General features: G+C 44.7%; 1 long non-coding RNA gene across 1 annotated transcript in view; it reads left to right on the top strand.

Moving 5' to 3' along the window:
• Positions 1–15678, top strand: part of LOC110334212 — a 212926-nt gene that overhangs the window by 157839 nt on the left and 39409 nt on the right. Inside the window, exon 4 of the long non-coding RNA XR_002381111.2 lies at positions 12146–12249. This is a non-coding gene — a long non-coding RNA (uncharacterized LOC110334212). The remainder of the gene's footprint in view (positions 1–12145; positions 12250–15678) is intronic.

The following is a 15678-nucleotide window of genomic DNA, read 5'->3' as shown; positions in this document are numbered from 1 at the left end:
GGTGGTGGTTTACAGCTATCTGTATGTAACTCCAGTTCCCCGCGTTCTGTGCCTTCTCTTGATGGCCAAGGACATCAGACATGCATGTGCCCCCTAATATACACAGCAAAAACCCACTTGTACTGATAAATAAATAAAAAAATAAAAACAAAACAAAGGCGGGGGCGGGGAGAGCTGGTTTGAGTGAAAAGACAAAGGTTATGAGGTAAAGAAGAGTGGTAAAACACTATGTGCTTAATTACCAACTGCCCAGGGAGACCAAAACAGCAAAGCGAGTGCCTGCCTAAGCACAGAAACAGACAGTGGGATCTGTTAGTGCTTTAATCTGAGTCTGACCCCGGTTCACCTGTGTCTGCTCTTTCCAGTCACTAGCCTTATGATTTTGATATAGTAAGTACATGGTATCCAGAAGCAGAATTGGAATACAGTGCCTCTTGCTTTGATAGACGACGGTGAGGATCAGAACTTGAGGGTGTGACACTGAGAATAAAGGGGGGGGGTGCTGATGAGAAAGCCCTGTCTTTATGACTTACCATGGTCTCCCACCTAGCTGTATCACCCTCGGTCACATCTGCTCACACCTTCGCTTGCGTGTATGGGATGTCACTGGGTGCCTACCGCACTTACATCCTGAGCTAAGACTAATTCTGTCACCGTAGTTAGCTCTGTGTGGATCACTTATCTATGACAATTAAAAAACCAAATCCACGACTGCCTTTTTTCCCTTGCCAGCCGACCACCGTCTGAAGTCCTTAGTTGGCTGGTGCTGAGCGAATAGAAAATTTAAAATTATTCTAAACTCAACTTAATTAGGGAGGGAAATGTGTAGCCAACTTACCACCCCCCGTATAGTGCAACTAAAACCAAATGTAAATGATTTTTGGACGATCCAAATTAGTTTCCCCTTCTGCCAGCTAGCACGGAGCACTGAGATTAGCGGAGTAATAACAAGGCCTTTAATAGGTAGCTTTTGGAAGAGGTTCCGTTTGCATTGGGACAGCGAGTTGGGAAGATTGGCTTTTCCAAGCTCTTGTCTACATATTTATTTTTGGATTTATGATTCCAGCATACTGCATTTTAATTTGTTCCTTTTTGTTGCGTGTGAGGTTGATTTTCATGTCTAGCTTTTAATTTTGTCTTTGATGTGAATTTTTATAATTTTCAAAAGTGACAGCCCCCATTGCTTGCAGGGGCGGGCAGGGGGAACCCTTCCCCCACTGTGCCTTGTTAAGATGAATAGTCTTACAAACACAGCAGTAACCGTTCTCCCCCACTTTTGTCCCCAATGACCTAAGGATTTAGAGGTTGCAGCTTGAATTCTTTTCTTCTTTGCTTCACACTACTGTCCCTTTCATGTATGAAGAACCTTCTGATTTTGTAGGGGCTGCAGCATATTGGCTTGTGTCTAAAGTGTGGCAGGGGGCTCCTTAGGCTTTGGTTTGCAGGAGCAGATACGAGAGAATTTAAATTATTTTAATGAATTATTTAGAGCTCACAAACAGCGAAGAGCCCTACTCCTCGTCTAGTCCCGCTTTGAATCTATTTATCAATTTTACCTTTGAAACAAATTAATGATGAAAAGGGCCAGGCTACTGTCATTTCGTTTGGATGCTTTTGGTGTCACGGAAGGTGTAGGGTGTGGGACAGACTGGCCAGCGGCAGAGCATTGGAAACCTGGGGTCTTGGCATTTGTGTGAGCAAATGATTATCTTTTTCCTCCTATGCACCATTCAGTCTGTAGGAAAAGAACACCAGCTCAGGCTCTGTTAGCCCTGGCGGTGGGCCAGCAGGCCAAATCCTGTCACCTTCGCTGCATGGCCAAGTGTCTTTATTACATGTCATAATTCTAACTTTTGAGCTTGATCCAGGGACCCCGATGTGACATCAGCTGCTCACGGGTGTGGGCACAAGGAGGAGCTGCATTAGTCGTCGTCGCTAGGTGGGGTTCAGGGGAATGTGAGAAAAGGACGCGGATTGTCTTTAAGCAGGCATTTAAGCAGATGCCATGCTACACCCCTTTCTCGTGTCTCCTAGAATTTGAAATGCACTCTCCATTTCTGTTGACACTGACTGTTGATTTGAGACTGAATAGAAATGTTCTTGCCACACCTCCGAGAAGGCTTCAGGTTAGGGGCTAGCCGCTCTCCCGTATATTGGCTTCATGGGCAATCTTAGCCTTCACAGATCTGGTAGGATGGGAGGTTGAGTTACAATGCTCAAGTCAGACTGGGCTTGACTTGGGATTAACTAGGACTAGATCAACTTTTCTTCTAAACTACGTGGCAGGTTAGGAAATGCAGTGGGAACCAGAGAGTAACTTAAACATCCAGTGGTCAGTAACATTCCATTCTCGTGTAAGGCGTTCCCCAACTCTTCTTTTGTGCACAAGTCTGTTATTTTCAGTGTTTAGGGCTTTGCCAGTGACGCAGCCTAGACTGCGCTCCATGGTGAAGGACTGTGCAGACTCTCTGGAGGGTCTCAGCAAGCCTTGCAGGGAGCAGTGGTACAGGTCCCAACCATTTTCCCAACCCTGTCCTTACTGTTGAGCATTCTCAGAAAAAGGTCTGTGAGGGGGAGGAAGCGCCTCCATGAGCCTCCCCTCCCCCCTCCCCTTTAAAAAACTTTTTCCGTTTGGCTGCTGAATGAAAGCAGGAACTTTATTTAGAAGTGAGTAGGGGAGGGGAACGCAGCTCTGGGTTGACACCCTTCTGGTGCTTATCCATAAATATGAAATGGTGTTAGAACACCAGACACCAGAGAGCTTTCTCATTGGCTGCTGGTGATGTCATCTTGTCATTAATGCTGTGCTCAGAAAATAAACTGATCTGCCTGTTTTCTCCCCCTACCCCTTATTTAAAAAAAAAAAGAAAGAAAGAAAGAAAAAAAAGGAAAAAAAATGTGAAATGTGTGAAATCCATTTTGTCATCTAAAAGGAGACACTTCAGTTAGGACATTTTGAACAAATTATTATATTTCTCATGTGTTCTGTCCTTTTGGCCTTCACTTGAACACTGCTGTAATCACCCACAGGCATTCAGTCTGTCGCATCCTGTTGCTTTAAGAGGAAGACAGCCGCTCTGCAACACCTGGGCACCACAGTTGACATTTGCAGACACTGAGTGCTAATGCAGAAGATAGGAATTCCTTCCTGTCAGCCTTGCCACATCCGAGTGTGCTGAGAGCCAAGGTTGGCACTTGCAGGGCTTGAAACAAGGGGTGGGTAATGGAAAGTACTTCTATAGAACAGTGTGTGTGTGTGTGTGTGTGTGTGTGTGTGTGTGTGTGTGCGCACTCCCACCCAAATCGCTCCTTTTCCTGCTTCTGTGTGCACGCGTGGGGTGTATTATGCATATGTGCACATTTGTGTGCACCTGTGTATATGAGTATGTGCGAGTGTGTGTGGGGGGTATGATGTAGACATGGGTGTTTTTATTAGTCTTCACATTATTTTTTTTCACCGTCTCTCACTATACCTGGAACCCCATGACTTGGCTGAGCTTCCTGGCACCAAGCACCAGGTCTCCTCTTGTCTCTCCCTCCCCAACAATGGGATTGTAGCAGTAGCATATTTCCAGGCTTGGCTTTATAGATCGGTACCGGGGAATTCAAACTCCGATCCTCATGTTGGCACATCTAACACTTTACCAACTGGGCCATCTCCTTGCCCTTTAACATTGATTTCTTAAATCATAATTTTCTTATTCCGTCTCAGATGCCTTTGGTGTGTTGACAGTCAAATCTTAATCAGTCTGCTTGCTGATCTGGGATGTTTGTTCGCAGCTGCATGTTGAGTGGGAGGAACACACTGGTGACATGACCTAGGTGTGTGTAGGAAAAACCCAATAGTATTCTGGGTACCTGGGAGTGATGCTCTGAGAAGGGAAGCTACTCCCTGGCATTTCTCTGACCACTGAACTGAGTTTGGATGTTTGGGGGTTTGAGACAGTTAGATAATCCTTCATCCCCACTGGTTCTGTCTTTATATTTATAACTATTTCCATTAGCCATTGGGAAGACTTGTGTATAGCTATAGCTCTTTCAGTTGAATACAGAACTGTCTTTTAAAAGGAAAGTCACGATTCTCTATTGTTACAAAGTTTGCTTGAATAAATGGCCTTCTCCTTGTCTGTAATATTTTACTTTGCTCGTGAGTGATCATAATAATCAATGATCAATCCCTATATGTCCGGGACTGTGGAATCTAACCAGATCCAAACCCAAATATTATATGACTCCCCGCCATCTTCGAGCCCCGTCTTCAGTGAAAAGTCTTTGGGAGTCCCTTTCACTCCCTGATGAAATGGCTGTCCAAGGTTGTTTTTCACGAGGTGCAGGCAGGGCGCTGGAATTAGCAAAATGTCCCACCGCCAGCAGGTGCAGCTCATCTCAGCCATGCAGCCCTGGCTCAGGTTCCAGCGGCTCAGGTTCCAGGGAGCTGCTGGGTTCCTTTTCAAGTTTCCCCTCATTTTCGCAAGGTTAGAAACCATAGATTTAGCAGTCTCTGGGGGTCAAAGGGAAAAGGGAGAGACAATGAGTCTCATTCATCCTTAGATGCTCTAATGAGTCATGGGGATGGTCTCTTTTCCAGGTTAGAGCTGTGTCTCTCTGGCAGGCTGTAATTATCTGTGAGCCGAGACACGAAGTGATATCAACACACAAAAGCATTTCAGGAATAGGTTTTTTGAAGATGAATCACCCAGGTCCGTGTCCTGCTCAGCCGTGTTTTGCGAGGGGCTGTCTGGCTCCCTCTGCCTGGCTCCCACTTGATCATGTGACAGCTGTTTGCAGACTGAATGAAAGAAGCCATCATTCAGTGGCAGGAAACCTAATCCTGGACAGGTGCAGGAAAGACTCTGGGCCTGAAGGTCAGAGCCTTTACAAAGTCCCATGCTTTTGCAGATGGTGGGTGTGGGAGGGGCAGGATTCGATTCCCACAGTCCCATCTGCGGCCCCTAGACCGTCCTTCCCGGGGAGAGGGCTACCCTTTGTCCAGATATTGCTGAACTTTTGAACCCAAGTACACTCCACAACATTTGGGAGGCCGTGTTCACGCCTCGCCCTCAGATAAAGCAGCCGCAAACTCGAAGGAAACAGTAGCCAGGCCCGTTTTCCTCTTCCTCCAGTGATGTGAGGGAGCTAATTAGAAATCAGTGGTCCAGCCGCTTCCTCCCCTTGTACTTCGGTTCTTTTTTTCCCTAAAAGATGCTTATAGACATGAACAAAGGCCGGATGCCGCATTAGGCCGTCTCATTAAGTGCTCCCTGTCAGATGTGTCTGGAGTTTACACACCACTTTTTCCTCCTTCCCGGGCCAAATGGGATCCCGATGGGTGTTAGAACCCCTGCCCTCATCAAGTTGTATTTTTCAATGTCTGAAACTGCCCCTCAAAAAAGAAAAAAGAAAAAAAAAAAAAAGAAAACCTGCCACATTGCAGTTTTCTTTGTTCTCGATTACTGATGGCTATTGAGAACTAACTCAGGCGCCAGGTGTGTAGACACCACATTGTCACACCTAAAGCTTTGCGCACAGACACTGAGACTGCCTTCCTCTGAGGGCGTAGGCAGTCAGCGTTTGTGGGAGAAAAACGAACAAATAGCCAGATAGACAGCATTAACAGAGAAATACGTAGAGAAAGGATAAGAATTGAGAGTTGTCTGGGCTAGAACCCAATCTATTTGCAGGAAAAGGAGCGATTTGGGTGGGAGTGCGGGCATGAAACATTTGCTAAGCAGCCCACTGCTCTGAATAGATCCCTAAGTTCCTGTGGCTTGGAGATCAAAACTTAGAAATTCACAATTATACCACATAGATTCTCCCTGGTCTATATTTAGTATATAATCTCTACACTTTGGCTACATATGGCCTTGAGCTCCTCTCAAGAGCTAGAAATGCAAGTTGCTGCCGCCCACTAGGTCCCAAATCAGAATGGCACATAATTGCGTAGGCTTTAGGGATCTTGCTTTGAGGAAGGAGGTGGAGATCAAGTCATCAGTGGGCAGCTTCCCCTCCCCCTAACCCCCATGAGCCTCCTGGAAGAAGCTCAGTATGTTATAGCTGAGCAAATAAATGAACGAATGATGTCTCTGTAAGCATTCGTTTATCCCCTCACGGCTTCAGTAAACCATCTTGTGGGGGTACCTGAAAGTTGAAGCGAGATTCACACTAGAAGTAAATGCTCATCATGAAATGGACACGAGATGCTGAGCAGCAAGAACAGATGGGCTTGACCATCAGAACTGTCAGAGCGGCTACTGTTGGAAATGAAGACAGTAGAAAGGCCAGTGGCTTGCTGGTCTCTTTGAACCAGAGTTGGAGGGATTTGAACGTGAAATGCTTCTGTAGGCTCGTGGGTTTGAACACTTGCTCCCCAGCTGGTTCCTGGCTTTCTCTGGGAAGGCAATAGAACCCTTAGGAGGTGGTGTCTCACTGGAGGAAGTGGGCCACTGAAAGCTGGGCTTGAGGCTTGATTATCTAAGCCTGCTTTCTATTTACTGTTTACATGACTTCAGATGCAATGTGATCAGCTGCCTCCCTAAACTGTAAGCCAAGGTAAACCTTCCTGTCCTTAAGGCACCTTTTGTTGGTTATTTTTGTTATAGAAACGAGAAAGCTAACTAATGGGAGTTAACTTGTAAAAAAACTCTCAAGACCATAATTTAGAAAAGCATCCGTTTGCTAACCCTACCATCTTGGATTCTTTGTGCGCAGCTAGGAAGGCATAGAGCATTGGCAGTAGATTTGAAATGCAGATGATGACAGGGAGAAGAAGGATTCTGAGGCTGAGGAGGTGATTCAGGGAGGGCATGAACCAAGGAAGTGGCAGGGCTTTGCTAGCAAGGAGCTAAGGAGCCATGTGGCAATTTGGGGTAGGGGCGGGGTCTGGCTTTAAATTGATTTATTGAGCACAGTGTGTTGTATCCTGTGTTGTGACACAAGTGTGCAAAACAAGAGTCCCCTCTGAGACAGAATAGAAATCTGTCCCACTGCTCAGTGTATTTGGGGGGGGGAGGGATGATCAACTCTGAGCACAATTCTCAAAAGAGCCCCAAAGAGCTTTGGATAGCAGCTGGCTTTGAAGAACCCTTCAAGGGGAGGTAATACCTAAACTGGTGCGCAGAAGGGGGCTAGAGTTTTTTTTTCCCCTCCCAGGGGTAGAAAATGGAAGAGTGGCAAACAGGATGATAGAGCTCCCAGTGTACCTGGAAAGAGTGTGAAGTGAGAGAGAGCACGGGTGGGGCGGGATGGAGAAGTAGGTAGAGGTACCTTTAGTCAGGGCTGGGTTTCCCCCTAATTCATTTGTTTGCTAGGCAAAAGCATCTAGAATTTATGGGGCAGCCAATCCTTTTCCCATCAAATGAGACAGTCTTAAGGATGCTGGACCTTCTCCTTCTTGGACCAGGAGGACTGCGCTCAGTTTGATCCCCCATAGAGAATAAGCTCTCTGAGGGTGGGTGGCCACTTGCAGAAGTGATTCTTATCCTGTGAGATAACAGTAGGCACTAAAAACCTAAAGACTTTTGGGGTAATTAAAAGGTGCTTACTATTTACCTCATTAAATAGGATAGTGTCTCTGAGAATATTCATACACATTATTTTTATCTTCTAATAATGAGAAATGGGGAATAAAAACTAATAAAGAACAATTTGTTAGCTCCTCCATCTTCTCTCCCTTGCCACATACTCTCGTTATACTCCATATCCACACATTACTCTTCCTTCTTGGACCCCAGCTTCAAACAGTAAAGTCCCCAATATCAAATAATATTGAAGTTGCGATGGCTCTTGGAACCAAGCTTATTGAAAACCAAGTACTTATTCTCTCATAGCTCCTCATAGATCCCAGAGCTATAGACGATGGGGTCAGGCGAGTTTTCTACAGTTGTGAACTTCCCTCTTGAGCTGTTACAACCTTAAGGATGGACTTCTTGAGATGCGGAAGGGCCACATTCCTACAGCATACAGGAGGGTCTGCTTCTTGGAGAGCACTGATTCTCACAACTGGCTGGCTTGCATCTCTGCAGAATATTCATGAGACAGAAAAAAGAACTCCTCACTCACCCAACCTGAAGGATGCCTAATCCAGGTGGGAAGCGATGGTCTTGATGAATTTTAACACTCGTCAGCTCAGAAATGTTCAGGGAGAACAAATTAAAGAGAACAGGTAGCTTGGCTCTGTGCTATCATCCTCGAGTCATTGATGCGGACATTTCTTTCTTACTGTACCTTTGAAGTTAAGCATTGGAGTGCAAGAGTAGACAGCCTTGCAGTGCAAAACAGTGTCGAGCTTCGGGGACTTTATTATTTGTTTGTTTGTTTAATATTTCTGTTGTGTGGTTGGCTTTGTCTTTGATCACTCTCTCTTATGACACTAATTTAGTCATGTTATGACTTTTGTCTTTCCCATAAGCTTGTACTGGGTCATGGAAATTAATTTTTTTTTCTTTCTCCTACTAGTTTTGGGGCATGCAAATAAACTTCTGTTTATTGGTACCCACATAACTCACCTTTCACAATCTGCTCTCTCTTTCCCTCAGAGGTTTTTAGTTTTCCTCATAAATTTGTTCAGACTGTAGAATTTCATTATAAATTAGAATATAATGAAATCTGTTAATCCCCAATGTTGGGCTAAATATGTTCTTCTCTCAGCAAGCCTTTCTCCAGAGCTGCAAATTAATAGCTAACTAATATCGTCCTGGTGGAGCTGGTGGCCGGGTGTTAAAAATCCTCAGTATAAACTGTTTTTAAGTGTCCTTAAGCACTTCAGAAGTCTCCACTTCCATAGTAGCACTTGATATGGTAATTATATATGATTCTCCTGTGTTCATTAAAATATGAGCCTAAGGGCTCCTTTGGAAGTTACCTTCCCATAGGTTGAAAGTAATAAAATTGGTTTGCTTTCAAAAAGGGGGGGGGTTGTAATTTGGTGCCTTCATTAATGTACAGAGCCCCCTCCCTTTATTCCTTCCCCTGTCAGGTAGTGAGTGGAGGATTTGTGTCTAGGAAGGTGCCATTGTATTTATTCTTTCGGACGTATGGTTGTCCCTGTCTTCCCGGCTCCTGTAGCTAGTTCATGTCTAGCCTGTGTTTCCTTGTTTGCACTTGCTTCTAAAATAAAAAGAAAGATCCCCATCATGTTGGTGAAACAGCTTTTCAGAAAGTGGTGGGGTAGGAGCTGAGGCGAGCTGGTGATGCTGTTCCATTGGTGGAGGAGGGTGAGTGCTTCCATAGCAGGCCCAGTGCCCTGGACTTAGGGCCCAGAACCACACAGAGCAGTCCTGGCATGCCCCTGTCATTCCTTCATGCAGGCGATGGAAGCAGGAAGAACGGAAGGTCAAAGTCATCATCCTCAGCTCCATAGAGAGTTCCAAACCAGCCTGGGCTACATTAGACCCTTCCTCAAAAATAAATAGATAATCCACTCTGGTCTACAGAGGTAGTTCTAGGACAGCCAGAGAAACCTTGTTCTGAAAACTAAAAACAAACAAACAGACAAATAAGTAAATGAAGGAATAAATTTGAAAATAAGTCACCAAGGGAAGAACAACTTGAATTCTATGAAAAGATAAATGAATAAATGAATTGTAGTATGAACACACAATGAAATGTTATTTGGCTTTAACAAAGGCAGAAAAGTCTATTTCATATGTATGGTGCCCTGTGAAATGAAGTGTACAGAAAAGGACAAATGCCACATGATGTGATTTCTGACCGAGTTAGGAAAAAAGCTAGACCAAGTCAATGCACAGCTATAAAAACAGGTTGGTGGCTACCTAGGAGTTGGGGTGAGAGAGAATGTAGTGTTAATATTGGATGTGTTCAGAGGTGCCACTTTATAAGGCCGAGAGTTCTGCCTTGGATGGTGGTGCTAGTGATGAAGTCATCCCACTGTGGTGGTGAACTTAAAAGGGATTACAATGGTAAACTTCCTTCGTGTACATTTTCACATGGTCAAAATAAAGGAACTGTAAAAAGAGGAGCTGTGAGTGGTGCTGTATGCCTTTAATTTCAATACTTGGAGGCAGAAGGGATCCCTGAATTCAAGGGCAGCCTGGCCTACTTACAGAGTGAGTTTTAGGACAGCCAAGACTATATAGAGGAGGCCCTGTGTTAAATAAGGGGGGGGGGGAGGGAAGGGAAGGAAAGACCCAAAACTATTTTTGAAATGAATTTCTTTCTTGAGTCGGGGTCTCCCGTCGCCCTGAAGTCACCCTGCTGTAGTGGGAACTTCCCTTAAATCCCCTGTCTGCTTCCTCCTCCAGAAGGCTGGAAGGATAGGTTTGCCCACTAGGCCTGCCGTAAAGGAAAAGCCCCTGAAACCAGCTTTTAAAACTCACAAATTTGGGGCTTAGTGGTTAAGAGGGTTTACTGCTACAGCAGAGGTTTGGAGTTTGGATTCCTACACTCATATCAGGGAGCTGATGCGTAAGAACTCCAGCTCCAAGGGATCTACTCCCCTTCTGGCCTCTATGAGGACTTGCACAAACAAATCCACTGTCTGTCTGTCAGTCTGCCTGTCTGTCTACCCACCCACTCACCTACCTACCTATCTTTTTAACTACATAAATAAGTAGAATAAATCTCATAAGTTAGAGTGTAAAACCATTGATTACTTTTGCTAATTTTCAGTGTTCATATACATAATAAAAATTATAAACTATATTACAATGTAAATGAAATCAAAGCTATAAAACCTTAAAATATCAAAAAAAAAAAAAAGACTACAGTTAATGTTAGTACAATAGACAAATTCTAAAGGATGTCCAATTCTGTTTCTTAATTTGTGGTGTTTTTGTCTCCTGTGCAGACATTTTCTAATTTGGCTGTAACATATGGTGAATAAAATCCCTCTGACTGTTCTTTTCTTTGAATTTGGAATTCCTGGAACATGAAAATTGATACATGTTTAAAAGCAAAGAAGACTGAACTCAATGAGAGCCCTTTAAAGTTAATAATAAGAAGCCTCTGGGGGATTGTTAGCAGGCTTACTTTGGTTTACTAGAGTGGGTGTGGCCTGGCATTCAGCATTTCTATAGAACTGGCCTGGACCCCAGGTTTACAGAACCTGAAAGTCTAGGGGTGGCTGTTTCCTTCATTGCTAATGTAAGAGTTCAGGACTGTTGTATTACTGTCTTTCCCTGTTGTGATAAAAAGATACCTGTAAAAAGTAACTCAAAGAAGTGGAAGGGTTTATCTTGGCTCACAGTTTGAGGTATATTGCTTCCTGGCAGGGAGGCAAGATGGCTGGTCACAATGTTTCCACAGTCAGGAAGCAGAGAGTGATGAAGGTTGGTACTCAGGTTTATTTAGGCTGGAACCCTGACCCATGGAATGATGGGTAGCCTTTCTACTTTAGACACGTCATCTAGAACCATTCCTAGGTGATTCTAGCCCTGTCAAGTAGACATCAATGCTAACCCTCACACCCACGCATGTCAGGACTCATGACATCAGTGCTACACATCATACCTGTGCATGCCAGCATGTGCTCATCTGCTCGTTGGCATCCCTGATTTTGTTCATGTGTTATCTTACAGTTTTTGCTTGTGGCTTCTGCCTTCTGGAAAAGTCTTTCATTCTGTGGTGGGGTATTTTACAATGGTAAAATGAGAAGAAGTGAGGTGGGGTCGTCCTAGAACTTCCTTCCCATTTTTCTGTGACTCTTGGGTCATATTTGTCGGGGAATGCTGGCTGACTCAGCGGAAATGTCAGCCCATGTCAGGATTCCTCTCTTCATTAAAGTTCAGGTGTGTTAAATACATCCTGAGCACCAAGGATGTTAAGGACATGGCGCTTGTCTTCAGAGTGGATCTCTGTGACTCCTGCCTTAAGAAAGCCAAGGTGCGTGTGGGCGTTTGGAGCACATGGATGCATTCCTGACCAAGTATGCTCCTGAGAGCCACCTGCCCCTGTCCAGTCTACAGTGCCAACCTCATCCTCAGGTTCTCCCCTTCTTTTCATGTTAATGTTTTTTACATTTTTGTGTCTTCAATGATTGAAGTGAAGAGTCACTTTCCATTCTCAGACAAAGAGAGTGTACTCCCTTCTGTAAACAGTCTTTCTAAATTGTGCCCACACTTTATCAGTTATGATGTAGATCATCAGTATTAGCTAACAATTATTTTTTTTATCATTTTCTAACTCCTAGAAAGTACTGTCTTAAACCTCACTTATGTCAGTGGCGGCAGCGGCACCACCATCACCACCACCACCATCACCATCAGAGAAAAAGAAATCTGCCTTTATGTCATGGTTAAGAAGGTAGGATTTGAACCTATTTCCTTAGATCCACTCATGGCCTCCTATTGTTCTCTGCCCTGGATCTGTGGGATGGTGACTGAGATGGTTTTGATCCTCGTGCTTAGTTGTTTTGTCACAGTTGGCCTTAGATATGGGGGTTTCCTGGGTCCAGGTGAACCTCTGCTCCTTCTTTATTGTTGGAAAGAAAGCATATGGATGTTACGTAGAAAGGGTCAAACAAAAGGACTTTTAGTGAGAGAAATGCCCAGCACGTCTTCACTCTGTATTTCCTAGACAGTGCACGAACCTCCTCTGGGAAGTGGTGGAGGGGAGCAGCTGGCATCTCCTGGTGGTGTCAGCCTCACTGTGCGTTATACCATGCAGTGCTCAGTCCTACAGTTTCCTTATCCATCCCGTCCCTCACCCATTAGGTCTAGGATGAGGTATATATGTCTGTGGTACATATTTTGGGGGCAGTTAAAAACAAGTTAAGAAATTGCCAATCTATTTTTAAGACACTCTAAAGCACTCCTGTTTCAATGTAACATAAATCTGAACCATACATTTGAACTTCGTACCAAAGGTTGCATAAACATATCTCACCCCATGGAAAAAATAATGGTGAAGATTGGGGGGGGGGAGGGGGGAGATCCCTGGGGCTAGCTGGCCATTAGCATAGGCTAAAAATGATCAACTCCAGTTTCATCTAGTTCCTGTCTCAAGGAATAAGGAGGACAGGCTTTGTACATATGCACACATACATGCAAATACTATTACCTCCCTCTCCCTCCCTTCCCACGTCTCCTTACACACACACATGCATGCAATCTGATTTTGAGATCTAGGATAGTTCTGACTAAACTAGAAGTGGTACTCTATCCAAAGACACCTGCTCATTAGCTGTGACTCTTGTCAGATTTCTGGCATGGTCGGGTGAGACGTCTATGCTCAATCTCCCGTACCTCACTGTGCGTGTGAAGCCCGAGCTGTTGAACGTCGAGTCGTATTTATATCCAAGCCTGAGTCTGAGAGCCTGGGTTTTAAGACAAGTGGTTACATGGAGCCCTCCAAGCTGCTAGTCTTGTTCCTATGAGATGACTCTTCCATGTGCTGGAGGATCTTGTTCACGTTGCAAACTAAGACTCTGCAGAAAATTAAGGGTACTTGAGTTATAATATTTCGGGGTTATGATGATATTTCAAAGGGAAAATGCTAATTGTAAAGAGCTTTCTTTCCCCCACACCTGGAGCTCCTTTTCCTGGTATCAGCTCACTGCTGATTTTCATCAATTGGACTGTCAGTGTCTGGGGAGGGGGAGCCTAAGAGTTCACTCACGGGAGGCCAGAGGGAAGTGTCTACCAGTGATTAGGAAAAGAGGAACAGAGTTTCTCACCTACCTTCCCGCAGTCCCGGATTCTCTAGGAGCGCTGGGAAGCATGGGCTTCCCACATGGAAAACTACATCATTTCTAAGGTTGATGTAGTTCCTTCTAGGGGCTATTTGTAAAGTCCGTGCCACGCAGGAATGAGAAGGTGAGTGGGCATCTCAGCCCCCATGCTGAAGCTGGTGAGATGCTTTGGCGCAGTAAATCCAGTGGAAAGCAAAAACAGGCAGATCCTTGAAATTCGCTGGGCAGTGAGCGGAGCTGAGTCAGCTCTAGGGTGACAGGAAGACCCTGCCTCAGTAAAGAGAGTGATTGAGTAAGATATCAGTGCTGACCTCTGGATGCTCATATACAGACATAGACACACACAGAGACAGTCAGACAGTCACACACACACACACACACACACACACACATACACACACACACACACACACACACACACACACACACACACACACACACCCTTCTGGTCACTCTTTGATGTACATGACTTCATGAGAAGCTGGGGGAGGCATCGCCTCAGTCTGGGATTCCTGCCGCCTGGACTGACAGTAAATAGACTTGCTGTTTCCACCCAAGGGCAACCGCCCTGGAACAGCTAGCTGGTGTGGGCCGTTTTCCCCTCCATCACTTTTGCCCCAGCCCTGCCAGTCCTTGTTTGACATTTGGCTTGTGAATATGGCTTTGGTGGAGCTAGCTATTGTTTCTTTAAAACAAAGTGTGTGTGTGTGTGTGTGGGGGGGGGGTGACAAGGACAATAACAGAGAACAATGAGGTGGGGAGAGGGAATCCTGACTCCCACACAGGCAGAGATCTGTCTTCTGAGATTCACGGCCTTCTTTTTTTTCCCTTGCCCATTCTTCACTGTCACTACAAGAGACTGATTTTCTGACATTGGTTCAGGGACCCAAACCACAGGCTTTGCAAATGTGCCACATTTCTGAGGCTTCTGTCCTGTGAGTGTCCCCTTGATAGCCCAGAGACATGACTGCAATGCTACCTCAGGAAATCTACCCCAGTGTTCTGGTCTTGTGTTGAGGTTGTAAGCAGAGTTGGTTTTTGGATTTGTAGTTTGACAGTCACTTCATAGAAGATTAGCTCCATTCAAATTGTGTCACTAATTTTATTGAGCACTTGTACCCTTAATTCTCCTATTTTTTATTTTATTTATTTTTTTTTTAATGTGGACCTTGAACACTAGTTGTTAATAGTTGCTTTTCTTGTTGCTTTGATAGAGTACCTGATGAGAGCGATTTCATTTGGAAGGAAACCCTTCTTTTGGCCCTCAGTTTGAAGGTATGACCCATCATGACATCATGGTGGCCTGAGTGTGAGATGGCTGGTCATGTGACATCCACAATCAGGAAGCGGGGAGAAGGAGAGGGAGAGAAAAGAATGCTAGTGTTTCGCTTTTTCTTTTCTGTATAGTCTGGGACCCTAGCCTGTGGGATGCTGCTGCCTGTATTTAGTTGGATTTCTGTCCTGTCAAACCTCTCTGAAAACACTCTACAAACATGTCCCAGACCGGGCAGTCTTGATTAGTATCCACAGAGCAGCTCATGAATTTCTATGTCATCGTTGTACCGGGTCTCTGTTACTCGTTCCTAATTGACCTAGTGTTACAGTACATGTGGTGCCAAAATGAGCATTGTCTTTAGTACGTCTCAGTACTTGTGCGTTAGGAAGTCGAGAGGAACATGGATTAGCAAAACTCTATGAATGCTTCTGTATTTATTTCTGCAGTATTTCTGGTAATTAACTTCTAACCATGTATTTCTATCATCTTCTACCAAACACTTTATTAGTCACTCCTCTCACTGGTGTAAGAAAAGTGCCCAGCAGAAACAACTTAAGGAAGATGTTTTTAGCTTTACAGTTTGAGGGGAAAATGGCCATCATGGTGGTGGTATGTGTGGGAGCAGGAGCCTGACTGCCCGTGTTCTGCCTGCATTCTAGAAGCAGAGAGGGGTGAGTGCCCTCCTTCATCTAGCTTGCTTTTCTTTTCTTCTTCTTTTTTTCTTAATGTGATACGAGAATCCCATCCCATGAATGGT

Source organism: Mus pahari, chromosome 16 (assembly GCF_900095145.1).
Source record: "Mus pahari chromosome 16, PAHARI_EIJ_v1.1, whole genome shotgun sequence".
NCBI classification, from domain to species: domain Eukaryota; kingdom Metazoa; phylum Chordata; class Mammalia; order Rodentia; family Muridae; genus Mus; species Mus pahari.
Note: the sequence above shows the minus strand (reverse complement) of the source record. Positions and strands in the feature narration are given on the sequence as shown.